Raw genomic sequence first — 15,010 nt, forward strand, 5'->3', positions numbered from 1 at the left:
CTTCACATACATGTGTCCACATCTGGTGTGAGCACGCTGACAGCAGCAGGCACATTAGTGCATCTTAAAGCATTAGCTCCAGGAGAAGCCCCCAGAAGTGCCAGGCCTTGTGTGTTGGGGAAGGATCGTTTGCTGCTCCCTTCGGTCCGTGTAGTACAGCACCAGCTGTATGCTGCATGCTATGCTCCAAACACGCCAAAGGGCTCTTTGCAGAAGAGGTAATTAATGCAGGAAGACCTCACCAAAAATGTGCTTATGACACAGCAGAAGAAATTAATGGGAGAACAATTAATGGAGCCAGCGGTGTCCTCTCTGGCTGAAGGACTTGCTTAACCGCAGAGCCCTGGAGGTTTGGAGAGTGTCCCAGGTAAGTGTGCTTGCCTGATCCTGCACACCCAAATCCCTCTTCCTAGGGTCCTCCTTAGGTATCCTTCAGTGGCAACTGCAAGAAATAAAGCACAGGATGAGATGGGGCACTGTTACTGCCCAAGCACTGCAATAACTGGGCTGCATCCTCATGTGATTCTTCAGGCAGCTGTGGCTGGGCCACGAGCAGTTATTTCATTCTTCCCTTGTTTTCTCTCTCTTTTTTTTTTTTTTTTTTAATTCCTTTTTTCTTCCCTATAAACCTTTATTCATGCAAATAACTCGCTCTGTGTGGCCTCAAAGAGGAAGCACAGCTGTCGCTGACGGTAAACCTTGATTTCCTCCTGCCTAGCACTTTCACCCCGGTGCCCAGCTTGGCCTCCTGTGTGCCCATTATCTGCTTAAAATTTCTGCCGTGTTTGGGAAGCTGCACAACGAATTTCCCTTCAAGGCCATGCAAATATTACAGTATATTTTGCCACAAAGAGCGTGGAAGCTGCAGAAAGAAGTGCAAATGGCACAGCAATGACTGAAGGTTCAATGTGGTACAGCAGGTGAATTAAATTTGGGTGGGGAATTTCTGGTGTTTGTTTCTTGGAAGTGAATGCAGTTGATTGTCTTCTGCACGTATCAGACCCCAGGCTACTTCTGCAAATCCCAGCCGCAGCTTTCAGTCTGAGATGAAGCAGGAGGAGTAGCCGTGGGTCTGTCTTGTCAAATCCTGTGGAAACAAATGGGTATCACAGCTCTGAGAGCTCCCAGTTTAACTTGTGATGTCCTCACCTGCTGCAAATCACTGAATGCCATCCTGGAAACAGAAGAGTGATCAGCATGGTTCTTGAAAAAGCCACTCAGTGAACAGCCAGCCATCCTGGCACAGGACGTTGGCCATAGGCTCCAGCACGTACAATACTTGGGTGAACATTTGTGGTAACTGTGAGCTAATCAAGCATGCGATCACCAGAAAGGGCTTGGGAACCACCCGTGGGCTGCAGCCTGTTCTGTCTTTGAACAGCTCTGGATAAAGAATCTGCCTTTTTGCCCTTTTTTTTTTTTTTTTTGGTGGGGAATTAATGGCCAGAAATACCATTGTTTCACTAAGCAAGGAGAGGACTTAGGGAGTGGGCTTTCCATCTCCATGAAGGGCCGTGGTTTTCCTTCCTGGGCACCCCGATACCAGAGGGGCCACTGGCTCCCGGCCCTGGGACCAGCCTGCTAAGTGGGGCTGACAGCAGCGGGGCTGGTCCGAGCTGACCTGCAGGGCCCCAAAAGCTGTGCAGCACCCTAACATTGCCCTGCTGTTTGTGCAGTGCCAGCACGAGCTGGAAACTGGGAAAACCAGGTGGGAAAAGCCACAGTGGCAGCCTGAGGTTTCCAGCAGGGTCCAGAGAGTTTACACTCCCCCCAAAGTCCAAAGAGTGGGAAGGGAAAAGTCACTCTCCTGATTTATTTTTGTTTGCATTTTAATAGTAGGGTTGATAACAAGTGGAGTCGTTGAATTGCTGCCATGGAAACAGCAGCCTTCAGTCCCCAGCACAACGCAGCCATCTGCAGCAGTCATTGCTGGCCTGTCAGTGCGCAGCAATGGGGCTGCTGCGGGGTCAGGGTGCCAGGCGTTCACCCCCCCGAATAATGGGACATACACAAAACACCTGCAAATGGGGTTGGCAACATCCTGCGTGGAGAGGAGCAGACATGCAAAAGTGGTGCAAAGGGAACGTTGAAGGAATGTTGGATTCCCAGTGCAGCACTTTGCTTTGGATGCTCTGGGACATGTATGCTGCCAGCTGGTGTGGACACCAGCAGAGGTCTTGGTGTGCAAGGAGACGTGTTCTGAAAGGCAGCAGTGTGTGAGCACCTTGGGGGCTGCTGCTCCCCTGCAGCTGGATTTGGAGTGCTCCAGGAGTGGGAAACAGAGCCATGGGAATGTCCGCACATGAACACTTTGACTGAATACTCCAGGCTCACAAATCTGTCGGGAGGTGGCAAGGGTCAAGGGCCTGACTCCATCCTCCTGAGGCTCGTTGGTATCATCAGTCCTGGACTGGCTTGGACCTCATCATGCTTGTGAGCTGCCTGGAAGGCCTGGGAAGGGCAGCTGTGCCCCTTGAAGAGGATGCACACAGGGTTTTAAATCACTTGCCTGTCTAGTTCCCTCTGTCTTAAGAACTTGAAAAAACTCACTTAGGCAGCTTGCCTAAATTGCAGTGGTATCTGGCTTGGCAGAGAACTGTCCCTGGGCCATCCCAAGGGGTGACCTGAAGAGTGATCACAGGGAAGCTGAAGCCATCAGCAGAGCTTTCTGGGGACATCTTGTCTTTCCTGTTTTGAGATTTGGTCTAGAAAACTATTTTATCTTAAACTGCGCGTACAAAGTCTGGATGCAATACACAGGGCAGGGAAAGAGAAGGACAACCAAAGCAGGAGCTTCAGCAGGAGCCCAGCTTGGGGAAGTGCTTGGGCAGCACATCAGCTCAGGTCCAGGGAGCTATTTCTCCTTGGTGACAGAAACAGGAGCTCAAGCAGCCTTCTGGCTTCATTTTTGGACCTAGCTTAAACAGCACGCATATCACCTCTCTTCCCCTCCTAACTGTTCCCACAGTGAGGTTTCTATAGCCATGTTTAGGCACTTAAATAAACCAGCCTGTTTTCCAGACTATGGAGCACCTGCCTCTGTGGTTAACTCGGATGTGCTGTGTCAAAGGAAAATTCAGTGACTCGTTTAGTAGCATGAATTACGAAGCATGGCGTTGAGCACCCCGATTTGGCTGGTTAGACCTCAAAGATCCCATTGTCTCCTTTGGCTCCTGTCTGAATCTGTGCTCACTGGTGCATGTGGGTATGTGTAAACCCACAGAGTTGAGTGCTCACAGCCACGTCCCTTCCTGCCCAGAGATGACCAGGCCCTGCTGAGCACCACTCGTGTCTGTTTGTTCCCATCAGCTAGTGAAACCCCTTCATTCCTGCCTGTCTCTCTCTCTTCTCTTCTAAGATCCCCATCCTTACATATATGAACTATTGGGGGAAAGATGTTGAAGCTCTAAGGCCAGAAAAAGACATTCACTTTCTGGGAGAGTGTGTAGGGTTAACCTGATGGCAAACATTGTGCTCATCTGAGCAAAGAGGAGAGAAACGACTTGGTTTTACTTTCCTTCATCTTCAAAACTATTTAATAAAGGAGGGAAAATAAATTCAGGGGGAACTGGTGGGCATCCTGAGAGCAGAAGAAGAGGTGAAATTAATCCTATCAATAAACCATGATGAATGATTCACTTGGCTCTTTTATTCACAGTTGCATATAGTTATCCTTATTCACTTGCAGCATGGTATGCATGGCAATATGTTTAGCTCATATGCATATAAATTAGGAACCCTGGTGAGGGCTCCCGCGCAGCAGGGGTTGCTGCTCAGCGAAGCTCTCATGTGGATCCTCTCTGTGACTCCGCAGCTATCTGGGGGTTTCAGGAGGTCTCCGAGCAGATGGGTGCCGAGCCCTGGCTCCTTGCTGCTTGAGCTACATGTATTGCAGCCAGCCCAGCGCTGCTGCTCCGGCAGGGATTGGGAACGTGTGAGGTCTGTGTAGCCTCTGTCAGAGAGGACACAGAGGGGGAGTTTGGGGAAAAAGTGCTAAAAAGGCTCGCCCCCAAGTCAGCATGCCGTGGCACGTGGCTGGAGAAGAGCCACCATGCACGGCAGCTCCGGATGCCACCAAGCTCCCCTGCACTCTGGCTTCTCTCAATTTTGCCACTTTTATACCAGAATCATTTCACTGGTTCCATCTACGTGGTCCCAGCCTCATGGCAGCAGCATCCAGTGTCCTTGCAGTGCAATGGGATGAGCAGCCAAACCCCCGTGGTGCTGTGAGAGCAGATAAGCCAGCTCTCTTCAATGCCGGGGGCAAGGCAGGAGGTAGATCACTGCCTCCAAACCAGGTCTCTTGCCTCCAAAACCTGAGGACGATGCTGGAGAGCAGAGTACACAACCCAATTCACTCTGCACTGCAAGAGCAGGGAAGCATACTTCTCCAACAGACACTGCTCCGTCTTGGGGAGCACCGGAGAAGAAGCAGAGCCAGGAGCAGTGCCAGCCTGCAAGATCAATCCTGCAGGGAGGGATGAGAGGAGGCAGCCCAGGAGGAGGCAGCCCCAGTGCAGGCACTGCCTTCTGTCCTCCCTGCAGCACCAGCCTTTCCCCCAGGTGCCCATGTCTGCTCAGGGTGCTTCATTTATTGGCTGTCATTGCACCCTCCCTCATCCTTAAATTCCTGATGGATTGTTTTGTGGCTTCCAGCTCATGGATTGTAAATGGGGAATTTGTCTCTAAAAAATGGTCTCTCATAAAAAAAAAAAAAAAAAAAAAAAAAAGACAAACTCGTCCCCTGATATCAGGCTCTAGCACAAATGTAACCAGGAAAGGGGTAGTTGATCTTACACATCTCTAAAGCTAAAAGTCAGACCTGTCGTAAACTACGTTTTAGATTTACATATCCATGTACATGTAGTCTTATAAAGCAGGTGTGGTGAATAAATCACAGCGCTCGACAAGTACCAGGATTTCATACCACAGCTGTTGCAGTTTGCGTACCTAAAGACCTGGCTGTTGAGGTCCCACTGGTGTGACCCCCTTCTTGTTGATCACTTCAGGTTGGATACTTCCCATTGGGCTGCGCACTTTTATCATGGGTCCAAGAACTTGGCTGCAGGGAAGTGGTGTGGGATCCAGAGAGCTCCCTGGCCCAGATAATGAATAATGTAAGGAAAGGAGGAGGTGACAACAGTGAGACATACTTCTAAGGAAGGATGAGCACCGCATCAGCTGGTGCTTTCAGTCAGATGAAGACCAGAATTTTCCTAGTGCCTTACCTCTTCTCAGAGGTTTCCTTCTCAAAATGCTTTTGGGATCCAAACCACTGAGAAGTCTGAGGCATTCAGCTGCTGCAGCCGGACTTTTTCCCTTAGGTCTGGGTACCAGCAGCTGCCATGGCCAGGAGCAGTGCTGATTGTGGTGGTAACCTTCCAGCGAGAGCAGGGAAGCTGCTGTTTGGAATAGAAAAGAGAAAGAAGTCCTTCCTCAGCAGAGTGGGAGGGCTGCATGATCTAACGGCAGGTATAACCCTCAAAGAATTCACATTTATTCAGGCACTCTCTTTTTAATAAAATCCATCCCATGCAACTGGATGAAGGAGATCACGCTGCATTCAAAGGGAGCATGCTGCGCACACCAAAAAGCATCCCTGTCAGCTTGGTTTTATCTCCCTCTTTCTGGCTTACATCTGCGCCTGAAAGCACAGCCAGTGATCTGAGGCAGCTCCGGAGTTCCTGCTGCAGCAGTGAAGGCAGCACGTTCTGCTGCACAGCAACTGTGATTCAGTCCCAATGAATCACTTGGCGACTTCTTTTCTCAACTAGATCTTTGGCTTTATTATTGTTACAGAAGGAAAAAAGGAGGAAAAAAAAAAAAAAAAAGCCATTGCCTTATCTCCCTCTATAATCCTTTCCAATTTTTCTTTTTAATTAAATTTTTGTAGGCATCCCATTTGTGCTGAATAAACTCTTCGATAATCCTGGAGAGCAATTTGCATGAAAAGGAGTTGTGCTCTAATCTGTCCCAAAGCAATGACATGCCCTGTTCTTAGGGTGCAGAAGCACCCCAAAACAGGAGGGTCTTGCAGTCTGCCTCCTTCATGCACCCTTCCCCACCATCCTTGGCTCTTGATCCTGATCCTCAGGGAGATCCCAGCTCAGAACAACTGTGAAGGCAAGTGAGCTCCGAGGGCTGCAGTCCTGTCTGGAGGAGCTACAGCTGCGTGCTACTGTGAACAGAGAGCAAACCAAACCAGTACTGAGTGAGCAGGAAAGTAGAGGAGCTATAACAAGGAGTTGTCCAGAAAAATAGTACTACAGAGAAGACGAAACCAAATTGTTTCAGGACAAACTTTCAGTTTCAAAATGACCCCTCTCAGCTCCATCTAGCCCAGCCCTGTCCACTCTGGCCTCGGTGGTGCAAGTCTGAGAAGCCAAAGGGTGACAAGGTGTTGCTTCAGGGATTTAATCCCAGTCCTACTTTCCTTAATGTTATTCTTAATCTGCCTTTCAGTTACTATAGTGATGAACAAATGCATGCAACAAACACGACGCCTGGCAGCCTGGGAAGCATGTTTTCTGGCTGTGGCTGAAAATACCGCCAAATTTTCAGAGAAGGCAGTTGAAAGATCTGTCAAAAATCCTCAGATCCTTAAAAAATGTTTCTTATCAAACAAGTTGATAAGAAACTGTTTAATATGCATTTTTTTTTTTTTTGGAAACTTGATATGTCAGCAAGCAATGTATATTTTACGTTGTTGGGTGCTCTGGTTTCTCTGCCTCTGCACACCTTTGAAAATGTCCCATTTCCGGGTGGAAGGACCCAAATACAAGGCATGAAACAAATAGCTACAAACAAAATTACTTCTCTGAGCTTTTGTGTGCTCTGGATCACCCTGTCCCAGTGCAGTTCTCCTCTGAGAAGCAGCAGACTTTAGGGTTCCCCATGCCGCCCCTCGGGGCATCCCACAAAGCCCGCAAGGCATCGTGTGAGCACAGTGCTCTGCCTGAGCCTGTGCCGTGGATCTCACTCAGCACCCTCAGCCTCCCAGAGTCAGATCAGCCAACGTTTGTAGCCCCGCGACTTGGGTTTCAGTTTGTGAATTACCTGTCTCAGCAGTGGCTGTTGTGCATGTTTCTTAGGGCACAGCACGGAGCCCATGTGGTTACAGAGAGGGAAGGGAGGACCCTGGTCTCACGGAGACCCAGAGGCACTGGAGGTGGAGGGAATCCTGCCAGACCCTGGGGATGCAGCTGAAACCGAGTGCTGGCAGGTGGAAAACTACCGCTTCACTTCCAAAAGCAGGTCTGGTCAGAAATCCTCCCTGCAGCTGTCGGCTAACGGCCGCGTGTATACATGAGATATTTACAGGCACTGTCCAAGTGACTGTGCACTGCAGCTTGAAACCCTTAATGTCCCCAAAACCCGCAAGTTCAGATCCGGGTGTGGGGGCGAGCACACCTGAAGATGGAGCTGCTCAGGTCCTGCTTTTATGCTCAGTCCACTATTGCAATAGTCACTTTAAAAACCGTGATGATGAGCTGCCTGTGGTGGCCACTTCTGCCAAGACAGAGGGTTTTAGGGTCGCAGGGCCGGATTTTCAGCTGCCAACGCTCTCCTAATGCCAACGGAGCTGGGCTGACACCGCAAGTGAAAAACGGGCTCCCAACATCTCCCAGGGCTCTGCTCCGCACTTTTCTCAGCCGGGGGGAACAAACCCCTGAAGCTGGCTTGCAAGTGAAGCTCCTGACGGCCTTTGCCGGGATCGGGGGTGGGGGATTTGGGGTCCCACTCGACCCGGGGGGTGTCCTGCAGCTTGGGGATCCGGGGGGGGCGAGGCGGCAGCGGGACGGGTGCAACTTTGCGCGCCGGAGTTGGGGTGCGCAGGGGGGAACCGGCGGGGACCGGGGCGGGACAGGGGGAACCGGCGCGGTCCGGGGGGGACCGGGGAGGGTTGAGGGCCATGTGGGAGACTGGGGGGGCCGGGGGCCGGGCCGGGGCGGGCCGGGGGCCGGGGGCGGGCGCTCCCCGCGGGCGCGGAGCAGCGGGGCGGGGGCAGCGCGCTCTGCGCTGCTGCCGTTCCTCGGCGGGCAGCGCCGCAGCCCCGCGGGAGGCCGACGGTCACCCCCGCGCACCCCGTCAGCACACCTACAGCCCCGCTGGCACCGGCCCGGGCATCCCCGTCCTGCCCCGCCGCCGCGATGAGGAGGCGCACCGCCTGGGGAGCCGCGCCGTGCGCCCGGCTCCGGCTCGGCGCTGGTAAGGCGGCGGCACGGCCCCGGGGCAGCCCCGGGGAGCTGGGAGCGGGGAGAGAGGGGATCGGGGGTCAGGGAGATTCAGGGGGACGGGGCTGGACGGGGGGGCGGACGCCGGCGGGACTCGGACACGTGGGGTCGGTCCGGAGCTGCCGTCCCTCGTTCTGCTCGGGGCTGGCTCCGTGCGCTACACCTGTGTGAATGCACCAGCCCGCTTCGGGGGGTGAAGGCGGTGTGCGCCCTGATCCGGTGTGCGCCCTGATCCGGTGTGCAGCCACACTCGGTGTGCACCCAGACTTGTGTGTCGTGGCTGTGCCTTTGTATGTGGCATTATGTGGGCATCTGCGGGTGCCCGGAGCGTCGGTGTAGACTTGTGCCGTTGCTTTTGTTGGTGTAGCTGGGGGGGGAAGGCTGAGGTGTGTGAGTGCAGACAGCCAGCGAGGTAGGAGCACCCCTCGTCGGGGTTCCTACTGGGATTTGTTATCAGAATCCGTGCCTGCTAGCTCTGATGCCACTGCGTCTGTTCAACTAGTGATATTCTGCAAACTGCTGGAAACGTCAGCAGTGACCCACAAGAAGGTGAAAAACAGTATTCCAGCTGGGACAGAACAGGAGCCTGATGCTACTGAGAAAGTTACCAGGGAGAGATGCTTGTCGGTCTTTGCAGGAATAGGAAATATTGCTTAAGTGATGTTGAAGATGTTTTCCAGGAGCAGAGCTGTTTGAATTCAGATAGCTCTGTGCTCTGACAGCCACGTCCTGGGGTCCACAGTGCAAAGCTTTCCCCGTCACATCCAGGCTGTCCAAGCTCTGTATCTGTTCCAATCTCATGGCACTGAGGCTACGTGTTTCTTTGCTGCTGAACATCGACCTTGCTCAGACTTACTCCAAAGATGAGGGAAGTTAGCAGGCATCGTATTCATTTCTAAGTGCATTCAGGTACTGGGAGAGGAGCCAATTTGTGGATCTGATGCGAGGAGGGATGGAGCTGTGTCTGAATGAAAAACCTGTGTCATTTCCTCGAACCCCCAAAGCATCTTGCCTAGCTCCAAAACAAACTTCCCCTATGGAAACTTCGTAGAAGGGTGAGTAATTAAAACATTACACAGCTGTAAGTCTCTGCTGCTTTGGGGCAGCTAGGAAGGAGATTGGTCCTGGCTGATGGGCTTTAAGCTCCCAGACAGCAGTGGCAGTTGGCCTGGACCATGCTTTGAAGTGTGTGATGTCATTATGATATCATTTCTTTTTAAAAATCAAATTTTTTTTTTTTTTTTTAATTGGAATATTGTGCTGTGTTTCTTGGAGGAGAATGGTTTCCTCTGCCCCATGTTACAGTAGTTGGCTGCTTTTGCTTGGGATAGCAAAGGCAAGGTGGACTTTTCTACAAGGTTGCTTGGAGTTTGCTCAGGGGCCCATAGCCTGGGACATGGGCAGTCTCCAGGGAGGCAGCACGGGGTTTTGCAGAGTGCTGCGCAGAACAGCTCCGGGGGCAGGCGAGTGGCAAAGGATCTGTGGGCATGCTCCAGGCAGGAGGGAACCCGTCTCCCCATGGGGCTCGCCCCAGGAGGGGGACCCCCTGCAGTGTGAGAGTAGCAGCATCTGCCTTCCAACCTCTGGAAAGGTCTTCACTGTTTCCTTTTTCCTCTCCCAGCCTGATCTCAGCACCGTCAATACTGTCCAGTAACTGAATTGAAAAACAAACATATGAGTGAACCTGTTTGTTTGCCTAAATAATAAGTATTTACACACCAAGGTACATTTATTCTATTTCTTTAAACAGTCCCCTGCTGGGGATAGACTTAAATAGTTTAATTTCCCCAGGACTTTGTAAACACATTTAAAAGTAGCAGGAGCTGAGTGTGCCTGTCCAAGCTCTCTAGGAAGCCTCCAAAGTTGCATGCGCAGCTCCTCTGTGCCGGCTGCGCTCCCACGGGTGCCATTGGTGCTTCGCTGCTGCTGTGGCCTCCCCATGCTCTGGAACCAGCTGGCACATCTCCAGGTTTCCACCTTTGTTCCCCTCTTGCAAGTAGTGCCTATCTCCAGGTAATCTGAGGCAGAACAAAGAACAAGGGTCTAAGTCCTCTGGGTGAGAGCTGCCCGCCTACATCAAGAGGCAGGGGTTGCCAGAGGAAGGCAAGGAGCGATGCCTCCCAGGAACAGAGAGAGGTGGTTCGACAGGGCATAGAGAAGTGCAGGAAGGTCATGGTGAGAAGGATGCTGGAAAGGAGGCAGGAATACCCCACCACTCCTCTGAGGACCCCTCGGGGCTCTGATGTTTTCTGTGCTCCTCCATCCTCAGCTGGAGACAGCAGGAGGCAGTGCCTGGGGGGATGCAATGACAAGGAGGGGGCCCAGATTCCAGTCCCGTGGTGCTCTAGGGGGGGTGGAAGGAGCTGAGAGCCTTGTGGTGCGGACAGCGGGGTCCTCTGCAGGGGCTGAGCATTCTTCCTGCTATCTTCCTCGCTGTAGGAGCAGCAAGGGAAGGTCTGGAGTGTGTGCCAAGGAGGTGCAAGGAGGAAACATATTGCCTTGCACATCAAACTGTCACGCTACACAATATGGAAATCTTTGTTGTGGGTTTGTGTTTGAAACCAAAGCTGGCATTGGTGTGAAAAGTGGGGGGCTGCCGTGCTGTCCTTTCAGCACTTGCTGGTGTATGGGAGTGGAGAATTGGGGTAGGGTGATGGCCCCAGGCCTGGTCCCGTTCCCAGATACACATGCCCAGCCTGTGTGAATGGCAGCACTCTCCGTAATTCGTCATGCAGCCCTGCTGATTCACACTGCCTTGGGATCTAGCACAAAGCCTGTAGTGCACCTTGTAGAAACACAGAGTTCTGCAGCTAAACATCTTGCAGAGCAGTGTGCCAAGTCAATAGAGCCTTGTGTGTCAGGGCATAACAATCGCTAAGCTCCTGAGGGTTAAAGAAAATCTTCCCTTATGGGAAAACTATTAATTAATTATCCACTTCTGGCTTCCCTAGCCCATTTGCTGAAAAAGATGGTGATGAATGCCAAGTGAGAAACCATTCTCTACTCTGACGTGCCAGTCCCTGTGCTTAATTCCTCAGGTAGTTTCTCAAAAAATTTCCAAGTCTAAGAAGACCAATACACCAAATTAAATGATAATAACAGTTCTTTGGAAGCCTGGTTGATTGCTCTGGGAATTGGAGTGTTTCCCTCCAAATGCTGTCTGAAAAGATGCTGAGGATCAGGGTGGACCCTTTCCACTTGCCCTGCACTGCCCCCCAAAATGTTATCCCAGATGGTGACGGCAACTTCTACGTTCAGGTATGTGCTTGGCCTTGGCTATCCTATCATCTGCTTATATAGATATAATCTATATCTGTGCTGATACAGGAGAAGAGAAATCATGGCATCATTCCTCACCATCAGGAATTGCTTTTGGGGTGGGAGAGCAGGGCAGTCCCTTCAGGTCCCCAGAGAGATGAACATCAGCATAGTTTCTGCTACTGCCTCCTCTGGGGGTGGTGGGTGGTGGGAGTAAAGCCACAGGAAAGGTAAAACACACATCCAGCCTAGCTCCAGCTGCAGCTCGAGGCTGCTGCCGTGCAGGCACATGTGGCTGCTGGCATTCAGCTGGGCAGGCTGCTGTTAGCTGGGAAGAACCTCGTTGCCATGCACCTTATAGGGGAGAGGCGGAAAGTGCTTCATGGCTTTCATATTGAATCTCCTTCATGACCCCTGTTCTCCCTGGTGCATTTAGGTGTGGGGCTGCCTTTTTTCTGTAGGCGCTTGTGGTTATCAGCACGGTCTAACCCTCACCTCGGCGAGTGCAGAGCACAGCTTATCGCCCACGGGAGCCTACATGTGGGGGTCAGGAGCTGGGAAAAGGATGTGCTGTCTGCTTGTTCTCTTAGCTAACATGAAACCGAAACCTGGGCTTTCAGAGCAGCTGATTTTAATTTGGTCATGTTGTGTAATTCCATTAGACTTATTATTATTAGAACAAATAATCCAATTTAGGCCCCTCCTCAAGCCCAGTGAATTCGAGCGGTTGCAGACACGTGGCTTACAGCGAGGGATGCAGCCAGCAATGCACAGCTGAAAGCAAATTACTCTGTAAGAAGACAAATAGGACTTCGAAAATTTTATGTGATTAGGGGAGCAATTAGAGAAAATAGTGGCAGGTGTGCTTGCCCAGTGGCTCGTGCGCTGCTGGAAGGGGTGATGGTGGGGCTGCTGCTCCCCAGGGCAGGAGTCATTCCCGAGCCCTCTGATCTGGTGTTTTGCAGAGCCGAGGTGGGAGCTTGGGGCCTCCTGCACTGTGCCCTCATCCCCTCCTTCTGGTCCCATTGGTGAAGGTACTCGCACCCACAGCAATGGCTTAAAAGACCCAAAAGAGTCAAAAAAAGTCCAAGACCTCTGCATAGGCTTTGAAAATCAGACCCGTATGGTCCCACTCACACTCATCCCCTCGTTCCCGCTGCCTCCCCTCAAGCTCAGGGCCTGGCTGTTGGTCCCTGGCTGGGTGAGAGCCACGCTCAGCCAAGCACAGGAGACTGAAGTCACGGCCAGTGGCTGCTGCTGCCCTTCATGCTGCAGCAACACCGCTCACAGCCGTGAGCACCAGAGCCACCACTCTGCTTGGACTCAGTGTACCCTGAGTTGCACTGCTGTGAGGCTCATTATTTTACTTTTTTTTCCCCCTTTTGGTTTGAGACAGTAAAGACAAGTTCTGCTCTTAGTATAGTTCCCATGGAGATGAATTTGATGTTGTACGTTACAGGGGGGTAAGGCACAGTTGGATCTCTCCTGGGCCAGCCATTCCCCCCAGGTCCTTGGCACGACGTCCCTCCCAGTGGGAACCTCACAGGGTGGGGACTTAACTGAAAGGTAGGTTCCTCAGTGTGCCCATCCAGGTGTCTGGGGAACATTGCCAACTCTCCAGGCTGTCCCCATCTCTGGCACTAAGTTACTGTGTATATATATATATATATATATATCTGTCTGTATCAGAAGTACTCAAAGGTCAGGAATGTGAGATTTCTGGGCTCTGCCCACTACTGCAGTGCTGTCCTCTGCTGCTGCCCTGCCCAACTCTCTTGCACACTCAAGACCCAGTTTGTCAAGCCACATGGAGGGTGCAGACGGTGTGTCCGTTCCTCAGGAAGGAGTTGGTTTCCACCTTCATGCTTGAAAGTGCTTGAGTAAACTTTGACATTATTCCTTTCAGCATCTGAACAGCCACTCTCATGGCATCTATGAAAAGCTTACAACACTCTCTTCAAATGCAGAAGGGTTAATTTGGACTGATGGATGGTGGATCCTGTGAATGAATTCTTCCATGTGGGAATCCTGGCTCATCAGACAAGTAGGTGTCCTGAGGTGTCCTGACTCTAGTGGGGCACCTCAGCCAAACAAGGTATGTGCCACTGGGCCCTTGTTGTGAAGTGAGTGGCAAGGTGGGAAGCAGGCTGGTGTCATAAGGACCAGAAAAGTTGCAGAAAAATGTTTGTGGCAATCTGCTGAATTTCTGGCCTTTTTTATGGTGTGCCATGGCTGTGTTAACATCAGGGAAGTCACTTCTGTCACCATTAAAGCCTTTCTCAGAGGTCTGCCTGAGGACTTGAAAGATGCAGCTGATTTTAGATGAATCAAAACAATGGAAGATACTTCCTTTTTATGGGCCCTCCATGGGGATGTTACAAAGACATGCTTTCCCTAACAGGAAAAACTACTGAGCAAAATTTTTATCATTCAGCAGAGAAGGTAAAAAGGAAATAAAATATGAAAAATGAAAAGCAGTCAATATATACCCAGAAAAATAAGGGCATGTAATAGCAATGAGTATAATTAGAAGTTAGAACATGGAGGTGCCTGATAAGGGAGGCTAAAGGAATCAGTGAAATGGTAATGAGGAGGGTTAAAGATGAAGAGAAAGCATCTTCCAGGCAAGTTAGAAATAAACAGAATGCTGCATCCAGAAAAACTCTTTTGCTGGGTGCACATGGTAGAGTTGCAACAGGAAAAGAAAGCTTTAAATTCAACTCCAGCATATGCTGGAGGTTATTCTCAAATCACCCTTCTCCCTGGCAAGAAGTGCCATCTACCTTTGCTATCATCAGACTTCCAGCTGAGAAAAGGTATTGGCCAGCACGTCAAGTAGCATAAGTTGTCGTGATAATAATACCGCTGTCCTACCCTAGTGCATTTTTTTACTCTACACCTTTCTCTGAAGACAGCAGCTCCATTATTTTCTTCTTTTAGAAGGAAAACTGAGAGAAAAAGGGACTTCTCCAAATCACTGTTAGTGGTTAGTATCAGAATCAGGCATAACCCCCTGGCATGCGCTCTGGCAGTGTCTGTAGTGCAGGTGACACACTGTTATTGTGGCAATTCACTGGTTTATGCCAGTGACAGATTATCACCCTGTGAGCAATCACTCTCTGGGGGTGCTATTCCATGGAAAAGCAGATTCCAGTGTGGAAAATCTTACCCACCCTGAAGCCAACAGTAATATTATCACTAGTTTTGTCTATGGATATTTAAAGCCAGAAAAGGACTTCTCTGATCATCTTATCTGTTCTCTTATCTACAAATGAAAAATACAAACAAAAGAAAAGCTGATCTAAGGAAATGTCTACATGATTAACTCCAAAATATCAGATGGAGAATGATAAAAAACAAACAAACAACAACAACAACAAAAAACAAAACAAAACAAAAAAAACCCACAGTTGATTCCTGTATTAACAATAGAAAACAAAACAAAAACACAACTATTAAAATTCTTACTTGACTGTGAGGATTTCTCAACAGCCCATATGAAAGTGTCTGGAAGGACA

At 50.6% G+C, this 15,010-nt stretch overlaps 1 protein-coding gene across 1 annotated transcript in view; it reads left to right on the top strand.

The window, feature by feature from the left end:
- Positions 1-8,088: 8,088 nt before the first annotated feature.
- Positions 8,089-15,010, top strand: part of HTR4 (5-hydroxytryptamine receptor 4) — a 127,264-nt gene continuing 120,342 nt past the window's right edge. Inside the window, exon 1 of the mRNA XM_082771254.1 lies at positions 8,089-8,208. The gene's annotated coding sequence lies outside the window, so the exon portion shown is untranslated. The remainder of the gene's footprint in view (positions 8,209-15,010) is intronic.

Source organism: Aythya marila (genome assembly GCF_965140915.1).
Source record: "Aythya marila genome assembly, chromosome: 14".
NCBI lineage: Eukaryota > Metazoa > Chordata > Aves > Anseriformes > Anatidae > Aythya > Aythya marila.